Genomic DNA, 23,866 nt, shown 5'->3' on the forward strand with positions numbered 1-23,866 from the left:
TTACCAGATAACGTAATATTTCCTTACGCCACATTTTCCATTCAAGCGTGCACCATTGAGGCGGGGGATGGAAAGAGTATAGGTATGCACTGTCTGACTAAATCCTTGAAACACCTAGAAGTGGAGGAGGGTATGAGATTCTATTTCAGTGATTACAAAATCGAGTAAAATTTTCAAAGGATTTGACAGTACGAGCCTACTTATCAGTATGACGTTGCACCTCGCCTGGCCTGGATACATGCACTGATTCGGTTAGGGGGTGATTCATAAAGCCGTTGCATCCTCTCCTCAGGTGCATGCTGACCCACAACTGTTGTAACTGATCCTTGTTATCCTGGATACTGGCACTGGGTTGAAATTTTGAAGTTGACGGCCGAGCTGGTTCAACACATATTCTGTAGGAGGCAAATATCTTGCTAGCCGTGGGAGTATCTCAACAGCACGGAGACAGTTCATAGAGACACGTGCCGTGCGTGGACGAGCATTGTACTGCTGAGAAATGACACCACGATACAGTCGCATGAGAGGTAACACATGAGGATGCAGGATGTCCGTGACCTACCTTTGTGCCGTCAGAGTTCCCTCATACACTACTAGCCGTGATTTGAAGACGTACCCGATGGCTCTCTCCACTCCATGACACCAGAAATAACAAAGCTGTGCCTCTCCGAAACATTGGAAGAATTGGTCCTATCACCAGGTCACCGACGTACTTTCAGACGATGGTCAGCCGGGATAGTGCAGAACCGCGATTCATCGCTGAAGACAATGCGATACCATCAATGAGTAGTCTATGCTTCCCAGTCATGTCACCACTCCAAACGCAGCCATTTGTGTTGTGGTGTTAACGGCGCTCCTAGTCTCCGACCAATGCAGCGGTATGCCTCAGAATGTTGCAGTGAGTCAATTACTTGATCTCGGATTGCAGGTGCAGATGTAAAGGTTTACGATATGCTTGGTGAAAAATACGGCGACCCTGCCTTGTGGTGGTCAGACGTGGTCAACCGGAACCTTGACGATGAGTATGGCTGCCCTCACGTCCCATGAGTCCAAAATAGAAACTCTGTTACATCCGAATGCCCCATAAATATGAATATTGCACTATTCGACCACCCGGCCAAATGGAGACCCACAATGAGGCCCCTTTCAAATTCTGTCAGATTCTGATAACAATGTCTCAGACGAGTACGCGGCATCTCCATGTCCTTCACAGTTATCACTCAACATTTGACGCTCTTTACGCTCTTTATAACCCTACCAGGCCTGGTGACAACACTAAACACGAAAGCAATCTGATGGCCTGTCGCAGAGAATAACTTACATACCTGCCGATGGGCTGTACGTGTATGAAGTTACGTTGGCATCCGAACATTTCCTCTGGGTGCTTCTACTTTGTTGTCAGGCAGTGTATTAGGAATTACCCAGTCACAAGGACATCATCAACAGAATACGAAGCCAATACAAATGCTTTGAAACAAATTCAATTGAAAGACAGGTTCAATATGAAGTAAAATATCCCTTCCTCAGTTAATTTGGACATGGTTTAACGAGACACGGTAATCCGTGAAGACGATTTCCTGAGTAAGGTACATATATAGCAGATATAAGTACCAATATAGTTGGGGATGTGCGAGATCTGATAAATGCAACACGGGTGGAGTTTAAGGAAGTGGAGATTGTTGTCAGTGAAATACTGTGTGGGAGGGATACTAACTGGAAGCTGATTCAGGATTTAAATGAGACTATGAACTGGAACTGGGAGTGATATTTCTAGATCCTAATGGGTGGATAGGAGATAGGGATCTGCACTCAGACGGCATTCACTTAAACCGCAGTGTCACGTATAAATTTAGGACATTTGTTTAGAAGGTTTATAGGGAGGTACATTCAGTTAAACGGGGTGGTCTAGGGAGCGGTGATAATGATACAGGGATCTGGAAGTCAAGTAGGGACGGCGTAAAATTGTTAGTGGTGAACTGTAGAAGTATTGTAAAGAAATAAATAGAATTAAGTAATTCATATACTTACCAATATAGGAGTATAGGAGGAGTTGAATCATGGCTGTGAAATGATTTAATGCATGCAAAATTTTCTGACGGAACTGGAGTGTGTATCGTTAGAGATAGGATAGGAAGTGTAGGAGTGGGAGTATTCATTCTGCTGAAAGAAGAATTTACGAAAAAGTTAGATGTCAAACATGAGATTCTATATGTAAAGCTCATCTCTAAAGATAAAAGGAAACTTGATGTGTTTGGAGTGTACAGACTGGGAAAGGGTAGCGCTGACGCTGATTCGGAATTATTTGATAAGATAATCATCTATGTGGGAAACGATATGGAAAAGAACGTGATTGTAGCGGGCGATCTCAGTTTACCAGATGTCAGTTGAGAAGTTAATGCGAACGACAAGATGCACGACCAACAAATGGCCTAGGGGTTTAATGCAATTGTTGAGGAATGTGAAAACAGGTTTGTTCCTTTAAGGTGCTAACGAATGGTAAAGACCCACTATATTATAACAGAGAAGTATAGAGTCTAAGAAGGAGGTGCAGGTTGAAAATAATAGAGTTAGAAATGGCTATGGAAGTAAGGGGAAATTGAAGGAACTTATTAGAAAATTGAATCTAGCAAAGAAGTCAGCTAAGGATAACATGATGGCAAGCATAATTGGCGGTCATGCGAATTTTAGTAAAAAATGGACGACTATATGTAGGTACCTAAAGGCACAAGTACTTAATTATTGTTTGCATGAAGGAGCTACACCATATGAATAGAGAGAGTTGCTATATAAGCCCCTGTGTATAATGGAAAGTTTGATGGATATAAGGCTGAAACTTACAGGCCAGTCAGTTTGACATGCATTGCATGTAAGCTTTGGGAAAGCACTGTTTCTGATTATGTTAGACATGTTTGTGAAATTAATAACTGGTTCGATAGAAGACAGTTCGGGTTTAGGAAAGGTTGTTCCACTGAAGCTTAACTTGTGGGATTCCGTCAAGATATAGCAGATATCGTGCATTCAGGAGGTCAAATGTACTGTATAGAGTTTGACCTATCTAAGGTAGGGTAGATCATGGGAAACTATTAGCAAAAAGAGTACAATCGGACTAGACGGAAGAGTGACTGAATGGACGGCTATATTTCTAGAAAACAGAACTCGTAGAATTGGAATAGGCAAAGCTTTATCTGACTGTGTAATAATTAAGACGGGAATTCCTCAAGACAGTATTATTGGACATTTATGTTTTCTTATACTGTATATAAATATGAGAGTAAAGAAGTGGAATCAGAGGTAGGGCTTTTTTCGGACGATGTTATTCTGTATAGAGTAATAAATAAGTTACAAGATTGTGAGCAACTGCGAAATGACACCAATAATGTTGTGAGATGGACAGTATGCGATGGTATGATGATAAACGGGGTTAAAGGTCAGGTTGTAAGTTTCACAAATAGTAAAAGTCCTCTCAGTTTTAATTACTGCGTTGATGGGGTGAAAGTTCCTGTCGGGGATCATTGCAAGTACCTAGGTGTTAATATAACGAAAGATCTTCATCAGGGTAATCACATAATTGGGATTGTAAACATTATTATTGTTATTAATTTTCTGACAATTATAACGGTAATTTTATATTTTGAGTGTTCTTGTAAGACATTATTGGTTTAGTGAAAAATGGTAATCTACACGCTCTTTAAGAAACCTTGCAAATCCTTTAAAAATAATTGTAATAGGAGGACTGTTGTTTGACTTCTTCTTCTTCTTCTTTTCTGGCCTATTTCAATCCACTGCTGGATATAGGCCTCTTCCATATGCTTCCATCGTCTTCGGTCTTGAGCCACTTGGAACCAGCGTGTTCCAGCCAACAGCTTCATGTCGTCGAGCCATCTCTTCTGGGGTCTTCCAATGCCTCTCTTATGTTCCCATGGTCCCCAGTGAACAATCCTAGTGGTCCACCTGTTGTAGTCTTGTCGAGCTACGTGTCCTACCCATTGCCATTTTAGTCTTGCTACTCTCTCTAGAATGTCTGTTACATTAGTTCTTCTCCTGATGTCCTCTGAACGGATCTTATCCCTAAGGCTGATCCCTAGCATCTGTCGCTCCATGACTCGCTGTGTTCGCTGAAGCTTGCGAACACTTTCCTTCGTCAGAGTCATCGTTCCCAGACCGTAAGTAGCAACTGGCAGCACTCACGTATTATAAACCTTGGTCTTCAGGTTAATGGGAACATCCTTGTTGGTGAGGATGAATCTTAGTTTTCGGAATTCTGTCCAACTCATACCTATTCTGGGAGGAATTTCTGCACGTTGGTTGTCTTTTCGAAGTTTTATCTTGTATCCAAGATGTACTCATCGACAGCTTCTATATATTGGTTTCCCATTTCGAGTGGTTGACTGTCTGGACTTGGTATTTTTGTTTTATTAATGTTCATTTCCAAACCAATCTTAGCAGAGGCAGTTTTTAATTCTTGGATCATGCTTATTTAATGTAATGTAGATCATGGGAAACTACTGAAAAAATGAGTACAATTAGACTGGACCAAAGAGGGACTGAATAGATGGCTATATTTATAGAAATATAACTCAAAGAATTAGAGTAGACGAAACTTTATCTAACCGTGTAATAATTAAGAGGAGAATTCCTCAAGGCAGTATTATTATTAATAATATTAATATTTAATAATATTAAGAACAACAACAACAATTATAATACTAATGAAATACTGGTGTCCAATGGCGTATGGCTTTTAGTGCCCAGAGATCCCAGGACAGGTTCCGCTCGCCAGGTGCAGGTCCTTTGATTTGATTCCCGTAGGCGACCTGTGCGTCGTGATGAGGATGAAATGATGATGAAGACAACACATACACCCAGGCCCCGTGCCAGGGAAATTAACCAATGAAGGTTAAAATTCCCGACCCTGCCGGGAATCGAACCCGGGGCCCCTGTAACCAAAGGCCAGCACTTTAATCACTTAGCCATGGCGCCAGACATACTAGCGTCAAAGCACCTGAAGGGAAAGTGCAGCGTGTCATTGTCGTGACCCGGGAAGGTGGTGTGACATAACAGAGGGTCAACGGAATGACAGCCGTTTAGATTCGAGCCAATGGAAGAGTAAGGGTTTCTCAAACGCCTCGCATTGTATTTTGGAGTGGAGACAAAAGCAGGACTTCATTAAGATAAGTTCCAAATTTCAAATTCCTAGGTGTTTCGACATAAACATAAATACCTCCAAATATTGAGTGTGACTTGATAGAACCTGATGATGTTCTATTAAGAACGAAACATGTCATTCTTTGTGTAATAGTGTATATTTTTGTCCTTGTTCAATAGTGTGTTGTTTTACTGGTATATTATAGTGTAATATTTAAATTGAACTTATGCGTTGGGCAGAGTGTAAAGCTGAGTCAACACTGGAAAGTATGACTTTCTTCTTAACAAAGTGAGCAATCTGAAATAAGAATATGAACCATTTCAATCAATCATAGCAGTCTTTCGCCGAACATTTATCGTTTTCCTTTTATCACTTTCATTTAACTGCACCTATGTGCACTTGTTTTTATATAAATTCTACAGAACATGGTACTGAAACATCTCCATAGTTTCTTTGGCCTAAACATGAATTATCTTCAATAAAACCTTTGACCATAGAGCGCACAATCAACATAACTCTGTTGTTCTGATGATGCCAACCGCCAACATATTGGGAGACTGCGGCCCAAATAATTAAGAGTGAAAGTATATTTTCGAGGTGAAAGTTTTAATTTATAAATAGCTTACAGCTAGACCACGACATAACTAAATCAAATACCTACGCATTTCATTTGTTTTTTATTTAATCACTTTCATCGCCATTCTATTTTTAATGTTGTACTTTTTCGCTAAAGAGTCAAAATAAATATAACATTAGCCCCAGATTCTCTCGAGATAAATTATAGAGCTGTCGCATTATTACAGATTAATAATTGCACACAACTTTTGTGGTTAGTGTGAACGTGATCAGATCATTTCAGTAAGCAACATGATTACTAGCAAGTCTGTAGGCTATATGTTTCTTTATGGACTTGCTAGGCCCTGTTTACTTCTTTCTGTCTTATACTCTTCATATTACTGAAATATTGATAACCTTGCTTGCGTCAGAGGTTAAGGGAGTTCTCTCTCTCGCCGAGCGATACACGCGCAATTTCGTTTACAACAGTTTACTCCATTAATATTATTGTCGTATTCATTATTGCTACAAAATACAGCATTCGGAATGGACGAAAGCAGTGTAGAAGTGTTTCGTGAGTCATAACTTTTGAGTACATGACATTTATGATGCAGTTCCCTTCTCTTATCGTTGAGTGTGAGTACTAAGGTGGGTCATTCTTCAAGTGGGATGTTGTAATTACTTTTCTGGATTGTCTGTTACTATTGTTACACGCATTGTCAAGGAAAGTATCTGTTGGACTGAAATGAAATTCTATTAGTTTGTTTGTAAAGACAAAATATATTGATCAGTACGTTATTTCTTTAGGATAATATTCCACCCACCTGCGGCAAAAATTATGACTAATACCGGCATCGCGACAGACTGTTTCGTGCCGCGCTATTTTTATTGATACGACTGAACATCAAATTAAACAAGCGTTTATTATTCTACGGTATTTCTTCCCGCGTGCCAAAACGACAACACGTCAACGTGGAGAAGATGGTCCAACGAGTGTTCGATGGGTGACAAATAATGTGATCGGCAATTCCAAGGAGTTTACGAAGCATAAAGTTGTCACTCTCTAGAAAACCCGACTATGATATTTTCCCAGTTCATTACGCCAGTAATACGGAAGCGTACCTCTGTAAAGTGAGGCTGTTATTGTAGAGCTCACCTGCGATCTTCTAACACTGGCACCCATGTACTTTCAAAGAAAGCGTCATTCACCGCTGAAGACATTATGTCACCGCTCCATAGTACCCCACTTTGCCCTGCTTTACACCTTAACAAAGGAAGACGACGCTTACTGAAATGTTAATTACAGTGAACACAGTCGTGAGGATCGCCGATCCTGGTAGACGTTTCAGCATACATCTGGTAGGGTTAATGTGTCCTGGTTAAACTGTCACATGTTCTGGATGATGAACAAGTAATTGGTGGACTTTCGCGTGTCTGTCGGGCCTGCCCTTCAGGTGGCGTTTTAGAATCATTAAAAACCAGTTCCCCATATATATTGCCACCTACTTCTGCTAAAATAGAAACGAGAAGTTCCTAAACCCCTTCAAAAATAGATCACTGGGAAACAACAGAAGTGGATTTACACAATATCTTCTTAGGTGACAAACGTGTATGTTGATACCAGCTATTATGCAAGAACTGGACTCACCGAAATAGAATTAAAATAGGCCATGACAGGTGCAGTGATATTCTGCATAAGTGGAGACATTACCGACTTCCACGTGTGACTATGGAGCTCCACATTAATGTTGGCTGCTGAGTGTATGATTCGACGCAGCGCATCGGTTCATTCAAGTGTCCGAGTTAATCGATTCACAGGAACGGTGAGATCACGGCACACGATTTAGTTGACTCGCAGCAGACAGTGCTGAGTGGCTCGCTCACTGATCAGTGAGACACAACACACACCACAGTTCACACTGGACATTGGCGGGGAGCCGAAATTCCGCTGCGGGCGAGACATACACTGAAAGAATCGTGCGCAATCACGTCTCAGTGAGACACAACACTCACACGGTTCATTACGACACAGTGGACATCGGCGGGGAGCCGAACTTCCGCTGCAGTGAGACACAAAGAACCATGGCACACTAAAAAATCGTACGATAAGACGGGCTCTCACCCTCAGCTCATTTGCATTCATCGTCCTCTTCTTACAGGGAGGTTTAAATAATGCATGTATTTATTTGCATTTTTAAAAGGGTAGTCAAAACATAATTCTAAAGTAACTAGCTAGTAAATAGGTAGGCTATTAGGTTCTATTTATTTGTTTAATGAATCAGTATTATAACTTAGTTTGACATTCGACAACTAATTCAACTCAGCTTTCTAGCCTACCTTATGACTATAAGTCATGCTCGTGACCACTCGAAATTGTCTGTTTTACAGTATATTGGGAAGAATCACTCGGTATTTTCTCAGTTAGTATGTTACATCACTGCATAAGACTTCATTATCCAATCACGAGATCACCGCTGTACGTGGACAGTGGGTAAGTGAGCCGACTGACTCAATAACTATAATAAAATTATGTTGAATCAGAAAACCACAAGGCTACCCTGCATCTCGGGTAGCTTATACAAAATATGACGATTTAAAAATTCCTCTACTGGTAGAAGGAGACATATTCTGAAAGATGACCGAGCGAGTTGGCCATGCGTTTAGGGTCGTATAGCTATGAGCATGCATTCGGGTGTTGGTGGGTTCGAATCCTACCGTCGGCTGCCGTTAAGATGGTTTTCCGTAGTTGCCTCTTTTCACACCAGGAAAATGCTGGTGTTGTACCTTAATTAAGGCCACGGCCGCTTCCTTTACACACCAAGCCCATCGTCGCCATAATGTCTGTCAGTGTCGGTGCGAAGTAAAGCAACTTATTTGGTTTATATTCAATATGTAGGCTACTTATTGGGAACACGGATATTTTTATATCTAATTCTGTATATATAATAGAGTTGCGACTTTCAGAGAACTGATGGAAAACCATGTGTATAAAATTTGAGTTATGTCAGTTCGTCTTCTTCTTTTTCTTCTTATTATTAACTACGTAAGTTCTATACTGTAATATAACGAGCTTGTATAGTACCACACAAGTGTCTATTTTTCCTGCATTTCATTTTTAACTTATTTGTTTAGTATTGTGTACTGTAACTGTTCCCTCCCTTTATCTTCACACTTGAGGAGACGAAAGTTAATAGCTGGGGACACATGAATATAAAAATAAACGATATCTGGCTTGCCCCCAAATTGCCACGCACATAGAATATCAATTATCACTCCATGGTTTCCCATTTCTCTATGTATTGTTTGGGTGCCAGCTTTACAATTTGAAAGAAAACTGTTCAGTAAAATTTATAGTGAATATCATAGAGACATATACTTAAATCACAGGGGTAGGATTTTAAATAACTAACCATTAAGTATCATTTTGAGAAAGAAAATCAACGCAATAGCTGGTCAAATGAATTTATTACACAAAGCAAAATGAGATGAGTCGAAAAAGTTCCTTTTAGCTTGGAGGGAATTAAGAATTTAACGTTACTGTAATTTACTGTTGCTTGCATTATCTAATTGTGGTTCACCAATTGTAGCTTCCGTTGAGTTATCTGTATTCCGTGGTTACTCGTTCCACTTTTCTCGTTGTAGACTGGCTCCATGGACATCCTTCCTTCCTTCAGCGATATGGTTTGGGCTAAATAGACTAGCACTCACTAACTGCCTAGTCTTTAAATTAGACATTGGCCATATGCTTGTGAAAATTGATCACCGTTGATCTTAGGAGGAGAAATTTCAGTGTTATGAATTTTTCCATGTTATCAGGAACCTAAATCCAACTAAGCTATTCTCTTGATACAATACAGACTTGTACTAAGTACCGTAGTTTCGAACTAACGCAGTTCTTCGTCCAGAATAATATAAAATATACTACAAGCCGTATCCTTGTTTCGTCTCACCCTGATCCGACAGCATCACAGCAGCTACATACTGTATCTTGAAGCGACAACTCACTGTCCCGAAAATAATAATTGTGTGTTTCTGGATTGCTCCGTGCAGGATAATATACACGAGCTATCCCCTTCCTAGGTAACTGCTTCATACCAAGTCTCTTTTACAACGTAGCATCGGACTGGTTGATCACATATCATATCTGCCCTCTCTTCATTCTTCACAAGAAACAAGTAGGCGTGTCAATGATGTAGTCTCGTAGCTTGCGCTAGCCTTGCGCGCGGGTCGCTGTATAATACTTTGCTCATGAGTTAAACCCAGTGAGTCATCGTAAATTTCCAGTGTCAAGAATAACTTTTCCGTGTACACAAGTATGAGATGAAATGATACAAACTCTGTCTCAACATATTGGCCGTATTTACAGTACATAGTGAATTCCTATCATATAATATAATAATAAATGATGTTCTAATATACGCAGTATGATTCCAAAAGCCTTCTTATTTACAGTTGATTGAAGTTATTAACAGGTCTTAATGAAAAACTGCCGATGACGGATAATTTTGATATCGAGTGATATCACGTAATAGGACTGTAGAATAACAATTAATATGGCTGGAGAAGCCTGGACGGTTACAGTACGTACCGCGAATACAATTAAATTTCCATGTTTTTTGAAATCATTTAAGTATAGGCAAACAATTGATAGGAAATCTCCTACCTGGGCGACAGCTCTAAATGCAGATCACTGATGATTATGCGTATATATATTTTTAAATCTAATTCTATATATTTATTCAATGGAGTTGTCACTGTGGGAGAAAGGCTTTGTAACATCAAAATTTGATGCGAAGAGGTGGATGCCAGGAGAAACCTGAATCAGAAAGCTAGATGACGCCTAGGAAAGCAGTTCATAGAATGAAGACCAGATGGCAGGAGCAAGCTTTGAATGTTGTTGCTGCTGTCTTATCAATAGACACTACACAGATGTAATAGGAACGATGACCCTAATATGCCGTGAATCGGATCACTGTTTCGATTCAGTAACGTGAACGGAATCAAATGAATCGATCCAGTAAAATGAATCGAATATCCCATCACTACTCCACATCAGACCGATCGCCACATGTATTTCTTATGGTAACTCGAGAAGCTGTGTGCTGGATTAATAAATTGAATTTCAGTTATAATTAACTAGAATCCTATCTTGTTAGCCAATGTTGCTGTTTACATATTTGTATATACTGCACACTTCACGAATATTGAATCCCTAGATATGTCTGGTTGGACTGTTCGTTTAGTAAATCTGGAAATAGTACAACTTTCTCTATGATCACTGCTCTATTTCACACTGGTAGGATTTTGGCAACGACATTGTGGGAAATATGACAATGTAGAGGATGTAGCCCTAAATGAGGCAGAGCCTTGGCATTTGCCTGGTCTGAAAATAGAGAATTACAGAAAATTATCTTCAGAGTTACGATGATGGGGTTCCAAGTCACGATTCTCTTGTTCGCTGGTCATTGCTTCTTTGATTTGTTTGCCTTGTACAGATTTGTGTACAGGTCAGTTTATATTGAGGAAAGCAATGGGAACTACCTCACTCTTGGTTTCCCTTGTACACCTCTTCAGTAACGCCTAGGCCACATATGGAGCTGTTGAGGATCCAACCAGCCTTCGGGCTGACTACTCAAAATACATGCGAGTACTAAAGTATGTATTTTAACAACACGATATGCTTGTATAATCAATGCACTAAATTAGAAATGTGAAAATCAGACATATATTCTCTAAGATCTCTGTTCTTTTCTTCCTATTGTGGAGGTTCGTCCATTAGATTCCTCTTCTTATTGATCCACTGAATCCAAGTTTATAGCTACATGACTCTCCTCCATACTCATCAGATGATCTCTGTTTCCTCCACTTTCTTCATTCCTGCAATGAGCTACACTAACTTACCATCGTTCGTACAGTTAGTCGATCGGTTTATGTAACTTGATGCTACTCGAAAATTCATCATGAAATCGGAAACGGATTGAGTAAAATAGACAACAGTGTTACACTTCTTGATGAAATACCAGCCGTAACAACACAACCATATTTCAAAAAAGGACCGGTTGGTGTATGTCTTCGTGGATCGATCCAAGTTACGGCCTTCTTGTGGTAAGATTTTACTTACAATTGTCTGGTGAGAGAAATATATTTTCTAGTAGGCCTATATCAAATACTATTAGCTGGGTTCCACTTGGATTGTTACATACTATAACTTCATAATGTTTCCTTGTTTTCACTGTAAACCTCATAAGAGCGTTCGCAGAAGTCTCGCCTTACAATACAAACATCAATTTAATTAAAATGAATTAGTACATGTTTCGTCCTTATGTCCTGTACATCATCAGCTATAGCTTAAATACAATTTAACACTAAAAGATAAAGGTATTACACAACAAGAAAATTTATATAAAGTTTAAAATATAAAGTCCTTTTTGTCCAAAAGTCTTTCGTTGATTGTAAAATAATGCACCAACTTGGGCTCTTCTTAAAATGGATCATGTTGATTTAGACGTTATCATACTATATTATGAGTTTGGAGAATCTTGACTTGTGATGTGTGGGACGTTGTGTAAAATCATGCTCAAGCCAGGTTGTTAAAATTCAAGGCATTGAAAGAACATATCCTCGCTGGCTTAAGTTGTTTTATACACGTCCTGCTGTGGAGGGTCCGCTGTGTATGAATACATCTATACAAACATGATCATTTTAAGAAGAGCCCAAGTTGGTGCATTATTTCACAATCAACGAAAGGCTTTTAGACCAGAGGTCATCACGTAGTTGCTCTTGGGAGCCGGTGTTACTTGCTCCGCTCTGGACGGGTGTTTGTCACGTGGCAAGAGAGCAGCAGTCAGGCGGGTTGCATACCGTGGCCGTACTGTACTTGCGTCACTGGCCTTTGTACATACAGTACAGCGTCATGCACTTCCCCTACTTCTTCTCCTACTTGCTCGCTAAGCTGCTCTCGTTCCTCGAGAACGGGGAGCAAACTGGCTCCGAAGGCATTTCGCTCTCGATTAACGATGCCTGTTTTAGACATCAAGGACTTGATATTTTAACCTTCATTAAATTTTAACCACTTCTTGTTGTGTGAAACTTTATATTTTAGTTTGAAAGGATATTTAAGCTATAGCTGATGATGTCCTTGATATAAAGACGAAACATGTACTAATTAATTTTAATAAAATTTATGTTTGTTTTGTGAGTTGGGACTTCTGTGAACTCTCTTATAAGCCTCTCGGATCATCCCAGTTCAAATAAGCTACCAAATAAAACCAACCTTGAAAGATTTACATGCTAGATAGTCTTCGGATATTGTTAAATCTGGTGTCTTTACTGAAACACTGTACTCGTCCTAATAATACACGATCATTTTTGTTTTTTAGAGTGCAGTTTTACTGTGAATGTATTAAATGAGAAATTGACAATTTTGACAATATTGCACCCATAAAGCGAATTGAAAAGGGCACAATATAGGGTTTCGAACGTATGTGGAAGGAATCAAAGCTGAGGTCCTTCAAAACTCTACTATTGCCAGCACCCTTCGAATAAATAATATCACCTTCGTTGAAGAAACGAAAAGCTGGTATACACTCGACTCCAACTGTCAGATTCGACACTGATGCTACACAAGCAGTAGAAGTCAACGTAGGGAGAGAAGATATAGATTCATTCATTGCATCCCCTGTTAATAAAATGTCGCTTATGGTCGCAAATTAGAGGCAGTATTCTATTTTTCTTTGTTGACTTCTGTAACAAACTCAGAAACTGTGAAGATGTCATCCATCTGAATATTGAGACACCACTTACATTCACCCTTAAGTTAGAGCACTCAGTGCATCACAAATTAGAACATACTCCTTAGAAACACGACATACGGTCAGTGTTATCAACAGCTGTATAGGCACACACGTAGTTTGTCGGAGTCATACAGTAGTTACCCTAAACCACTGTTAAGTTCGATTTCAGAATGTGAACAGTAAACCAATTCATAATTATCTTTACATGTAAAAAGCTCAACGTCTGTCTGTCTTTATGTATGAGTTTATTAGTGTTAGCTTGAAACACTGAACAGATCCAGTTTCCATTGTTATCTATGGGATCTCCAGGCACAGGTTTTAGTGTATTAAATATTGAACTGTGATTAATGCAAGCCGAAGAATAACGATTTCTGCGAAACAACTCGAAGAAAATTATACCAGATGACAATTTTACAGGCTTACGCTGCATAATTCATTAATGACATCCGCAAACATAATGCATATGAATTATATGGCATAACAATTAAAACAAAAAATTCGGGAGACAATGTGCATATCTTCAAACGTTCACCCACAATTACAGTTTTAATTTTTTTACAGTATAAATCCAGCGATGTTTCTGTTACCTGGATGGTTTCTGCGGAGGAAATGGAAGAAAATAACGCCACTTTTATTCATCCAAGTTAAAGTACTGAGTACACCAGCAATCACACATATTTTAATGTATAATGCATTTTTATGAGATGATCTACTTGTTATGATTATACTGTCTAAACTGTAAAATAAATCCGCAAACTATATGCATAAGAATTAAAAGCATACAAATGTCTACAAGAAGGTCGTCAGGATCACATAAGTACAAGGTGTACAACTTTGCTTCCGCCGTCTTGTCCCCAACATTGGAGGCTTTAATGAAACAGAATACTTACACATGTGTCATTCAAGGTAGTGTCCATCGCTGGCCACGACTTTCTCCCATCTTTCGGACAGTGTTCAAATCTCGTTTCGAAAAAAATGTTCATCTTTTGAAGCGATCTACGAATCGATCCAATTTGTGTTTTCTTTATGAGATCCGAAGTGTCGGTAAGCCAGGCCATGCGCCATTGATCGAAACAGATGATAATCAGAGGGAGCAATGTCTGGAGAATACGGCGGGTGGGATAGGACGTCCCATTTTAACATTCCCAGGTGTGTTTTGAGTTCTTTTGCAACGTGGGGTCGAGCGTTGTCGTGTAGCAAAATCACTTTATCGTGCCTCTCGCTGTATTGCGGCCGTTTGTCTTTCAATGCTCTGCTCAAACGCATTAATTGCGTTCGATAACGAGCACCTGTGATGGTTTCACCGGGTTTTAACACCTCATAGTACACGACGCCGAGCTGGTCCCACCAAATGCAGAGCATGATCTTGGAGCCGTGAATATTCGGTTTTGCCGTCGACGTTGAAGCATGGCCGGGATATCCCCATGATCTTTTGCGTTTAGGGTTATCGTAATGAACCCATTTTTCGTCCCCGTTCAACGTCTCTTGGTGTCAATTCATACGGGGCCCAAGTTCCTTCTTTCTGAATCATACCCATGGTCTTGAGACGTTTTGAAATGGCTTGATGTGCCACTCCCACTGATCGTGCCAATTCTTCTTGAGTTGGACGCGAGTCTTCACTCAGCAATGTCTCCAACTCTGCATCTTCGAAAACGTTCTCTCTTCCACCACTATGCCTGTCTTCGACGTTAAAATCACCGTTCTTGAAGCGTTGAAACCACTCACGACACGTTCTTCCACTAATAGCGTCCTCACCATACGTACGTGTGAGCATTCGATGAGACTCAGTCGCTGTTTTCTTCATATTGAAACAAAACAGTAACACCTCCCGCAAATGCCGAGCTCGTACACTGCCATGCTGAATCTAGAACAAGCTTAGGATGCAGACACACATCGACTAAGTTTGAATGGGGTTATGTTGACCGAGGTCCAAGCTAACTGTCTGACGTCTGCGACCTGTTTCGTTCGACCGCTACGTACCGTTGTCGCCATGCATCGACAAACGGCGGAAGCAAAGTTGTACACCTTGTATATTTACAGGATCACCCACAACAATATATTTAATGCTTTTCTATGATTAGAAACTCCAATCGCTAATAATATCCTCAAACTATATGTTTGACAATTCTGCTTCTTTTTCATTCTCGTTTCCAGTATTCCGGATCGGTATGACAATCAAGGACGTCCACAGTTGTCTATCTGTCCACCACTCCTTTCCTACCTCCAATATTTCTCCTCTTTTACTCCTCTCTATACTCTTCTTCACGGTATCCATCCTCCTCTTTCTGGGCCTTCTCCGTTGTCTTCGTCCTATTATTTTCTCTACGGAGCTCGATAGCTGCAGTCGCTTAATTGCGGCCAGTGTCTAGTATTCGGGAGATACTGGGTTCGAACCCCACTGTCGGCAGCCCTGAAGATGGTTTTCCGTGGTTTCCCATTTTCACACCAGGCAAATGCTGGGGCTGTACCTTAATTAACGCCACGGCCGCTTCCTTCCCACTCTTAGCTCCTTCCTCTCCCATCGTCGCCATATGACTTGTCTTTGTCGGTGCGACGTAAAGCAACTTGCAAAAAAAAAAAAAAAAAAAAAAAATTAAAAAAAAATTAATATTCGCTTTGGAACTCTACCTTCTTCCATTCTCATCATGCGTCCATACCATTTCAGCTTATTTTCGGGTGTTCAATGTTCTATGAAAAATTCGAAGAAAACACGTATGTATAATCCGTCAACTAAATAACTATATGTTTCCAAGTCCTTGCCCACACGAACCAAATTAGTTTGCAAATCTCTACTTTAAAACCATGACAGAGGCAAAATCATTATTTCCACGCAAAAGGGGACGAGGGCAGGAGCTAATATTAATAAAATGCAAATAATACCATACCAACATCTATACTTTTCGGAAATATAATCACCATCGAGTGACGAACAAACAAACACAAATAAAAACTACTATAAATATTTAACATTGACCGGCTCCATGGCTAAATGGTTAGTGTCCTGAGCTTTGGTCATAGGGGTCCCCGGTTCGATTTCCGGAAGGGTCGGGAATTTTAACCATAATTGGTTAATTTCGCTGGCACGGGGGCTGGGTGTATGTGTCGTCTTCATCATCATTTCATCCCCATCACGACGCACAGGTCACCTGCGGGAGTCAAATCAAAAGACCTGCATCTGGCAATCCGAACTTGTCCTCGGACACTCCCGGCACTAAAAGCCATACGCCATTTTATTTTAACATTAGTTGACAATGGAAGTATTACCTTCCAGAATGTTTCATCTAACCTCTGACAATCATTTTTTACCTACGTTTCTTCAAATCCATTTAACTGCAATAGCTAAAACTAGCGGAATTTTCTGTTCGACTTATGATGGTATTACGTTTCTTATGAGACACAATTGCTTTAATTAACTATACCTGATCGACGGGGGCGGAGTTGCGGGTAAAATCAACTTTTACATAATTATTTATTTTATGAGCAATTTAAGCACTATTAGGTCAAATAATATTTGCCATTGGAGTAAAGTATTCATAGTAATAACATTTATAAGGACATTTCAAATAGTTACATAATATTAAGATTAACGCTTGAGATTAATCCCTTGATGGTTGATACATAGGAAGTTGAACGTTTCTCTGAAAAGAAGTGAGTAAAGTCAGTTAATATATGTCGAACCCGCAGTCCCGTTTCGTCATACAGGGATGGAGATGAGGTGATAAGAAATTATATGGCGTCTTTTTACGGCCGCATGCCCTTCCTGTCGCCATCGTCAGTTGAGGGGATAATCAAAATGAAATGCTATTTGCTTTACATCGCACCGACACTGATAGGTCTTATTGCGACGATGGGATAGGAAAGGCCTGGAAATTGGAAGGAAGCGGCCGTGGCTTTAATTAAGGTACAGCCCCAGCATTTACCTGGTGTGAAAATGGGAAACCACGGAAAACCATCTTCAGGGCTGCCGACAGGGGCTCGAACCCACTATCTCCCGATTACTGGATACTGGCCGCACTTAAGCGACTGCAGCTATCGAGCTCGGTCAAAATGAAATAAAAGGTGGTGAATGGAATAGGGTAAGGCCTATGAATAGGAACTCTCCCGGCATTAGCCTGAAAGTGAAAATCATTGTCATGATAGCGGACGGTGGGGTTCATACCTCTCGTATCCCGAATGCAGAGACGTGGCGCGTTTTAACGCACTATCACTCCGCTTGCTGAGTAAATTCAGATAATATTATAAATTAACTTTTTATTCACATGTTTGGGTCTTTCCGTTGTTATAAATTAAAAGTATTCTACGAATTATGTTTCCACGATAACTGTTTAAAATTCTATCAAAAATTTATCTTTCATTTCGTTTGTTCTTGACTATGCCAGGATATTTAATTTATGAAATGTTTTAAATTTTCTGGACCCTTGATATCACCTCTTATTTCAGCTATATTAATAAGAAAAGTATTATAATTTCAAATATATAATCCAAGCGTTGTTGGTGTAACTAACACGCCGCTTCACCAGTAACTAACGTTCAATACCCAGCTTGTGACCCTTACGTGATGAGGAAGTAAGGGTTGATGAAAACAGAAGGAGTTCCGTGAGGTAAGCATACCAAGTCTGGATTACTAGCCCATAACATTTCTTCAGTTTGCATGTTCACAGTAGAATATTTTATGTATTTCTACAATTGTGTTCCGTGTAACATTAAATTTTGGAATTCGGGCCAATCGAATCAGTATGAAGTAATTTCGAAGTCTCCAACGCTATTATTAACCAGAAGGGAAAAACCATTAAAAAGGGTGTCATAGTTCAAGTACCGTTCCTAGGATATTGGGTAACACAATGATGGGATATAAATATAGGTATAAAATTAGAATCGGCACTAAAAGAAGTGTTTCTGAAATCGAAATACCTTGTGTGCAACTGTGGCGTGTCGTGGAGTATTATATGTTACCAGCGCTGCTTTATGGTGTCGAAGGACGGAAAATGAAGCAGGACTTTGAAATGTGGATGTTCCACAGAATGTTCAAGATTCCAGGGGTTGGCCATGTCACCAGGGAGGAGGCACTTAGTCGAGTGAAGTCTGAACGCTCACTAAACGCAGCCTAAGTCTTTTATATCTTTCGAAATGACAAATAGCATAATAATATAATAATAAATACAATACATCCTGATCATAGAAGGCACGATTGAAGGGAAACATGGACCGGGAGGGAGGTGGAGGAGGCTGTGGGAGAGAATCCTGGACAGGGAAACGACATCGATGGTACGACAACTCTGATACGGAAAACAAAGAATAGGAAGAATTAAAATACTCCAACATGGTCGCCATCCTTTTGTCTGCCTCCGTAGCGTAACGGTTAGTATTATTAGCTGCCATCCTCGGGGACCCTGGGTTCGATTCTCGGTACTGCCAGAAATTTAAGAATGGCGGGAGGGCTGGTATGTGATTGTAATGGTACGTGCCGCTCACCTTCATTGGAGGGTGTGCCTGAGAAGAGCTGCACCCCCTCGGAATGAGGACACGAGTTTACTTTTTGTCAGGCTCCATGTCTAAATGGTTAGCGTGCTGGACTTTGGTCTAGAGGGTCCCGGATTCGATCGCCGGCCGGGGCGGGGACCTTAACCTTGGCTCGGGGACTGGGTTATTTTACTGTCCCCCAACATCCTTGCAACTCACACAACACACACACCACTATCCTCCACCACAATATCACGCAGTTACCTACACATGAAAAAATGCTGCCCGCCCTCATCGGAGGGTCTGCCTTACAAGGGCTGCACCCGGCTAGAAATATCCAAACCAAACCCAAACCAAACCCCATGGCACTACAGTCCTTGAAGGGCCTTGGCCTACCAAGCGACCGCTGTTCAGCCCGAAGGCCTGCAAATTACGAGGTGTTGTGTGGTCAGCACGACGAATTTTCTCGGCCGTTATTCCTGGCTTTCTTGACCGGGGCCGCTATCTCACCGTCAGATAGCTCCTCAATTCTGATCACGTAGGCTGAGTGGACCTCGAACCAGCCCTCAGGTCCAGGTAAAAGACCCTGACCTGACCAGGAATCGAACCCGGGGCCTCCGGCAGGCACGCTATCCCTACACTACGAGGCCGTCTAGAAATATCCACAATAAATTAAATTAAAATTCATCCTTTTACGAGGATATGGCACTAGAAGAAAAATTGGGACTTTAACAAAATAAATGATCGAATTGGTTTTAATAATGTTATACACACTTATTTCATAGATATCAAGACATTTCCCATATCTCTTGTACACTGTAGGCTGAGTGAACCTTAGAGCCATTTGCAATTCCGAAACTGGAAACCTCTTTTTAACCATTTTTCGCCTTCCTGACGGGGAATCGAACCAACTTCGTTCCAGGTGAATCGAGCACGTCTTTACCGCCTCGGACATGCAACCCCTAACTACTGGAATACGGTAAGTAAAATGTGTTTTTAATTTAATAATAATGGTAGTTGTGGAACTATCACCTGGCTGTCATTTCACACTTCCTCGCGACAATTTCCTGCAATACTCTCACAAGCTAAATTCGCAAAGTGCCTGCCGGGTATTTATCTTTTGTAAATAGGCATATCCCCTAGGTGGCAATGACGCAACTGAATAGTAATGGTACTAGTGGAACGATCAACTGGCTTTCATTTCACACTTCCTCGTGACTGAGGGGTGGGGTTAGAGCTGCCCCATTTGTAAAACTATAATGACACTGGATCGAACGAAAAGTGATATTTCTACTCTATGCTACTAGAACACTCACGCACATCCTTGCACACACAAATTATTCATTTTCACAAAACTGTACAAAATTATTTCAATTTCATTCTCAGTAGCTACTGTGTGTGTGCTTGCGAGAGTAGAAGAGCGAAGGAGAACCCTTCACATATTAATTAAAACTTGCAGACAGCGGAAGAATGATTTAGGAAAGATGGGCTCAGATATAACTTTTGAGAGGAAGTCGGAACTAGAGTAGAGACGAAAGAGCTTGCCGCACACTTGCAGTATCACGTGACTACATTCATTTGGCACGTGACTGGAGAGTATGCGCCTGATACAGCTGAGATATGTGCTGGGTTAGATGATGTCGGTCTTCAGCTCTATGGCTTTATCTCAGAGACGTGTATTTTGCCGTGGTAACTAAAATCTCCACTCCTTCATTGACTTTTTAGCTCAGAAATGCATTACTTCGCCGTAGTATAAAATGAATATGATACTGTACTGAATTTGGAGTGGGGTTAGGGTTGCCTCATTTGTAAAACTACGAAGGTAACTTGGTCTAAATCATCTATTGTTTTTTCTGGTTGCTGATACTTTAAGGTTACTAGCAATTACCCCCCCCCCCCCCCCCCACTGTATTGCACATTGCCTTTTTTATTCTAGATTAGATGCCGGGACTCACCATGTAGGTGCTATTACAGCAACATTCACACTTCTGACATGAACTCCGATATACCCTCTTCGGCACTCTCCATTCCTTTCTTTCCCAGATGCGTTTTCTTCTTGCGAAAGTGTCCGATGTTTTGGTCTGCCATTATCAAACTCTGCCTCCATTTGATCAAGTTGATTTTCGGTCTTTGTTTCGTGATCCTCTTCACTATGCGTTTTGCGGTTTATTTTTGTGTTTTACAGGATCACTTCTTCAGCCCCTTATTTATTTTACTCACTGACATAAAGTAACTACATATTTGACTCATTTTGAACAATAATTGCGCTTCTTATAGTAGATGATATCAAAACTAATGTGAATATCTGTTTGTTGCAGATGATGTGGCATTGGAAACAATCGGCGGTGAACACAATTTACTGTTTCTGGTTGCATTACCGATTTATGAAGCCTATTAAACTTGTAAGTACCTGTGTATGCATAAGTCTTTTCCGCTTTCACTAAGAGACGGCACCAGCGAACAGTATGTCGCGTATGAATTTGACACATACGTCACTTTGTTCGTCTGACATTAACCTACCAACACACACCAGATGAGTCACTATCACTACTGATCTGCATTTAGGGCAGTCGCCCAGGTGGCAGATTCCCTATCTGTTGCTTTCCTAGCCTTTTCTTAAATGATTGCAATGAAACTGGAAATGTATTGAGCATCTCCCTTGGTAAGTTATTCCAATCCCTAACTCCCCTTCCTATAAATGAATATTAGCCCCAATTTGTCCTCTTGAATTCCAACTTTACCTTCATATTGTGATCTTTCCTACTTTTAAAGACACCATCCAAACTTATTCGTCTACTGATGTCCTCCCACGCCATCTCTCCACTGACAGCTCGGAACATACCACTTAGTCGAGCAGCTCGTCTCCTTTCTCCCAAGTCTTACCAGCCCAAACTTTGCAACATTTTTGTAACGCTACTCTTTTGTCGGAAATCACCCAGAACAAATCGAGCTGCTTTTCTTTGGATTTTTTCCAGTTCCTGAATCAAGTAATTCTGGTAAGGGTCCCATACACTGGAACCATACTCAAGTTGAGGTCTCACCAGAGACAAATATGCTCTCTCCTTTACATCCTTACTACAACCCCTAAATACTTAATGTCTGTGTTGCATCGTTCAGTTATCGTGTCGACATTTGTGCCTGAAAAAAGAACATTTGCGGCACGCATTGCTGCTCGTATTTAATCAAAAGAAAACCGCCATTCATGGTGAACATGCTCCGTCGATTAAAACATGTGAGACATGGTTTCGACAATTTAAACGTGGTGATTCCAATCTGAAAGGCATTGCGCGCTCTGGTAGACCACAAAAGTGCGAAGACGAGCAATTGCAGGCGAAGCCCGGCGAAATTGTTAATGCACACCGCTATCGGCAGGAAATGATTAGTTTAAATCACGCATTGATAGAAAGACGACCGGAATGGGCCAGAAGCAATGGAATAGTGATTTTGTTGCAAGACAATGCACCTCTCAAAAAGCTAAACCAGGGAAAGACACCTTGAAATCGCTTGGGTGGGACATCCTTCTGCACCCGCCGTACTTCCGCGACCTGGCACCATCTATCACCTCTTCGCATCAATGGGGCACGCGCTCGCAGAATCGGATAATACGATCACAGCGCTCCACCGATGATCTCCGGTACTACCGACGGAAGCAAAGCGGTAACGTAGCTCCGAAGGCTAACCGGAGGGCCGCCACCTGTTCGCAGCACTAATTTCGACTGTACGGACGTATTGGGCTGTAACTTCAAACTTACGTCCAATAATGTAGCCACCTCAATAAAAGGCGTTGCTTGCAAACACAAAAATGGATCTGTATCACCGATGTTCCAAACAATACCCCTTAACAAAAAACGTATAGTCATTCAGAAAAGTTAATGCATCCTTGCATTTAATATTTATTAACAAGGAAATTAATCATCGACATATAAATCATATCGCATGTACCTGTAGGTACAAACACTCTGGCTACTCACAACTAACAATATATAGGTTCAATTGTTCCTCAGAAAAGGGCAGGCCCTACCTGTGAAGAACTTACACAATACCCTTCGTTTATTATTATTATTATTATTATTATTATTATTATTATTATTATTATTATTATTATTATTATTATTATTATTAATGGCCACGCTTCAAAAAAGCTTTTTTTCGATCAGCAGAAAAGGCTGAAGAGACCCAAATCAAGCGGAATCGGAAATTGCTGCATTGCTTAAGAAGCAGGAACAAAGATACTTAGCGCATCGCTCTTCTGTGGAAGGCGTGGCAGGGACCAGGTCATTCGGCGGTGGGTTACTGAACTTCTTATTTTAGAAGAACGCCGAGGGTGTGTCAACTGCAGTGACTGACGTTATGGTAAGTATGGTATCTTTCCGTACCAGCAACATCCATTCTGGCGGAGAAAGTATTTTGTAAAGTTGGGGAAATTATAACTGAGAAAAGAAACTCCCTTCAGCCGGAAACGGCTGGAGTCCTTTGTCTTCCTGTATAGAAACAAAAAATACTTGTGAAGGAATACTATTGTTGTTGATGCATAATTATGATTATAATTAATAATGTTACCAGTCACAATTTTTACTAAATTGTATTTCACAACGTGTTTTAGAGCTTATACTCTATCGTCCGGTGGTGAAATGTAATAATAATAATAATAATAATAATAATAATAATAATAATAATAATAATAATAATAATAAACATATTATTGGCTTTACGTCCCACTAACTACGTCTAGGGCTTTCGGAGACGCCGAGGTGCCGAAATTTGGTCCCTCAGGAGTTCTGTTACGTGCCACTAAATCTACCGAATTGAGGCTGACGTATTTCAGCACTTTCAAATATCACCGGACTGAGCCAGGATAGAACCTGCCAAGTTGGGGTCTGAAGGCCAGCGCCTCAACCGTCCGAGCCACTCA

General features: G+C 40.6%; 1 protein-coding gene and 1 long non-coding RNA gene across 2 annotated transcripts in view; one reads left to right on the forward strand and one right to left on the reverse strand.

The window, feature by feature from the left end:
• Scgdelta (sarcoglycan delta) overlaps nt 1-23,866 on the reverse strand; it is a 545,288-nt gene that overhangs the window by 444,226 nt on the left and 77,196 nt on the right. The gene's annotated exons all lie outside the window — the stretch shown is intronic.
• Nucleotides 21,272-23,866, forward strand: part of LOC136874941 (uncharacterized) — a 216,593-nt gene continuing 213,998 nt past the window's right edge. Inside the window, exon 1 of the long non-coding RNA XR_010860321.2 lies at nt 21,272-21,356. This is a non-coding gene — a long non-coding RNA (uncharacterized lncRNA). The remainder of the gene's footprint in view (nt 21,357-23,866) is intronic.

The sequence above is a fragment of the Anabrus simplex genome, chromosome 1 (genome assembly GCF_040414725.1).
Source record: "Anabrus simplex isolate iqAnaSimp1 chromosome 1, ASM4041472v1, whole genome shotgun sequence".
Lineage (NCBI taxonomy): Eukaryota > Metazoa > Arthropoda > Insecta > Orthoptera > Tettigoniidae > Anabrus > Anabrus simplex.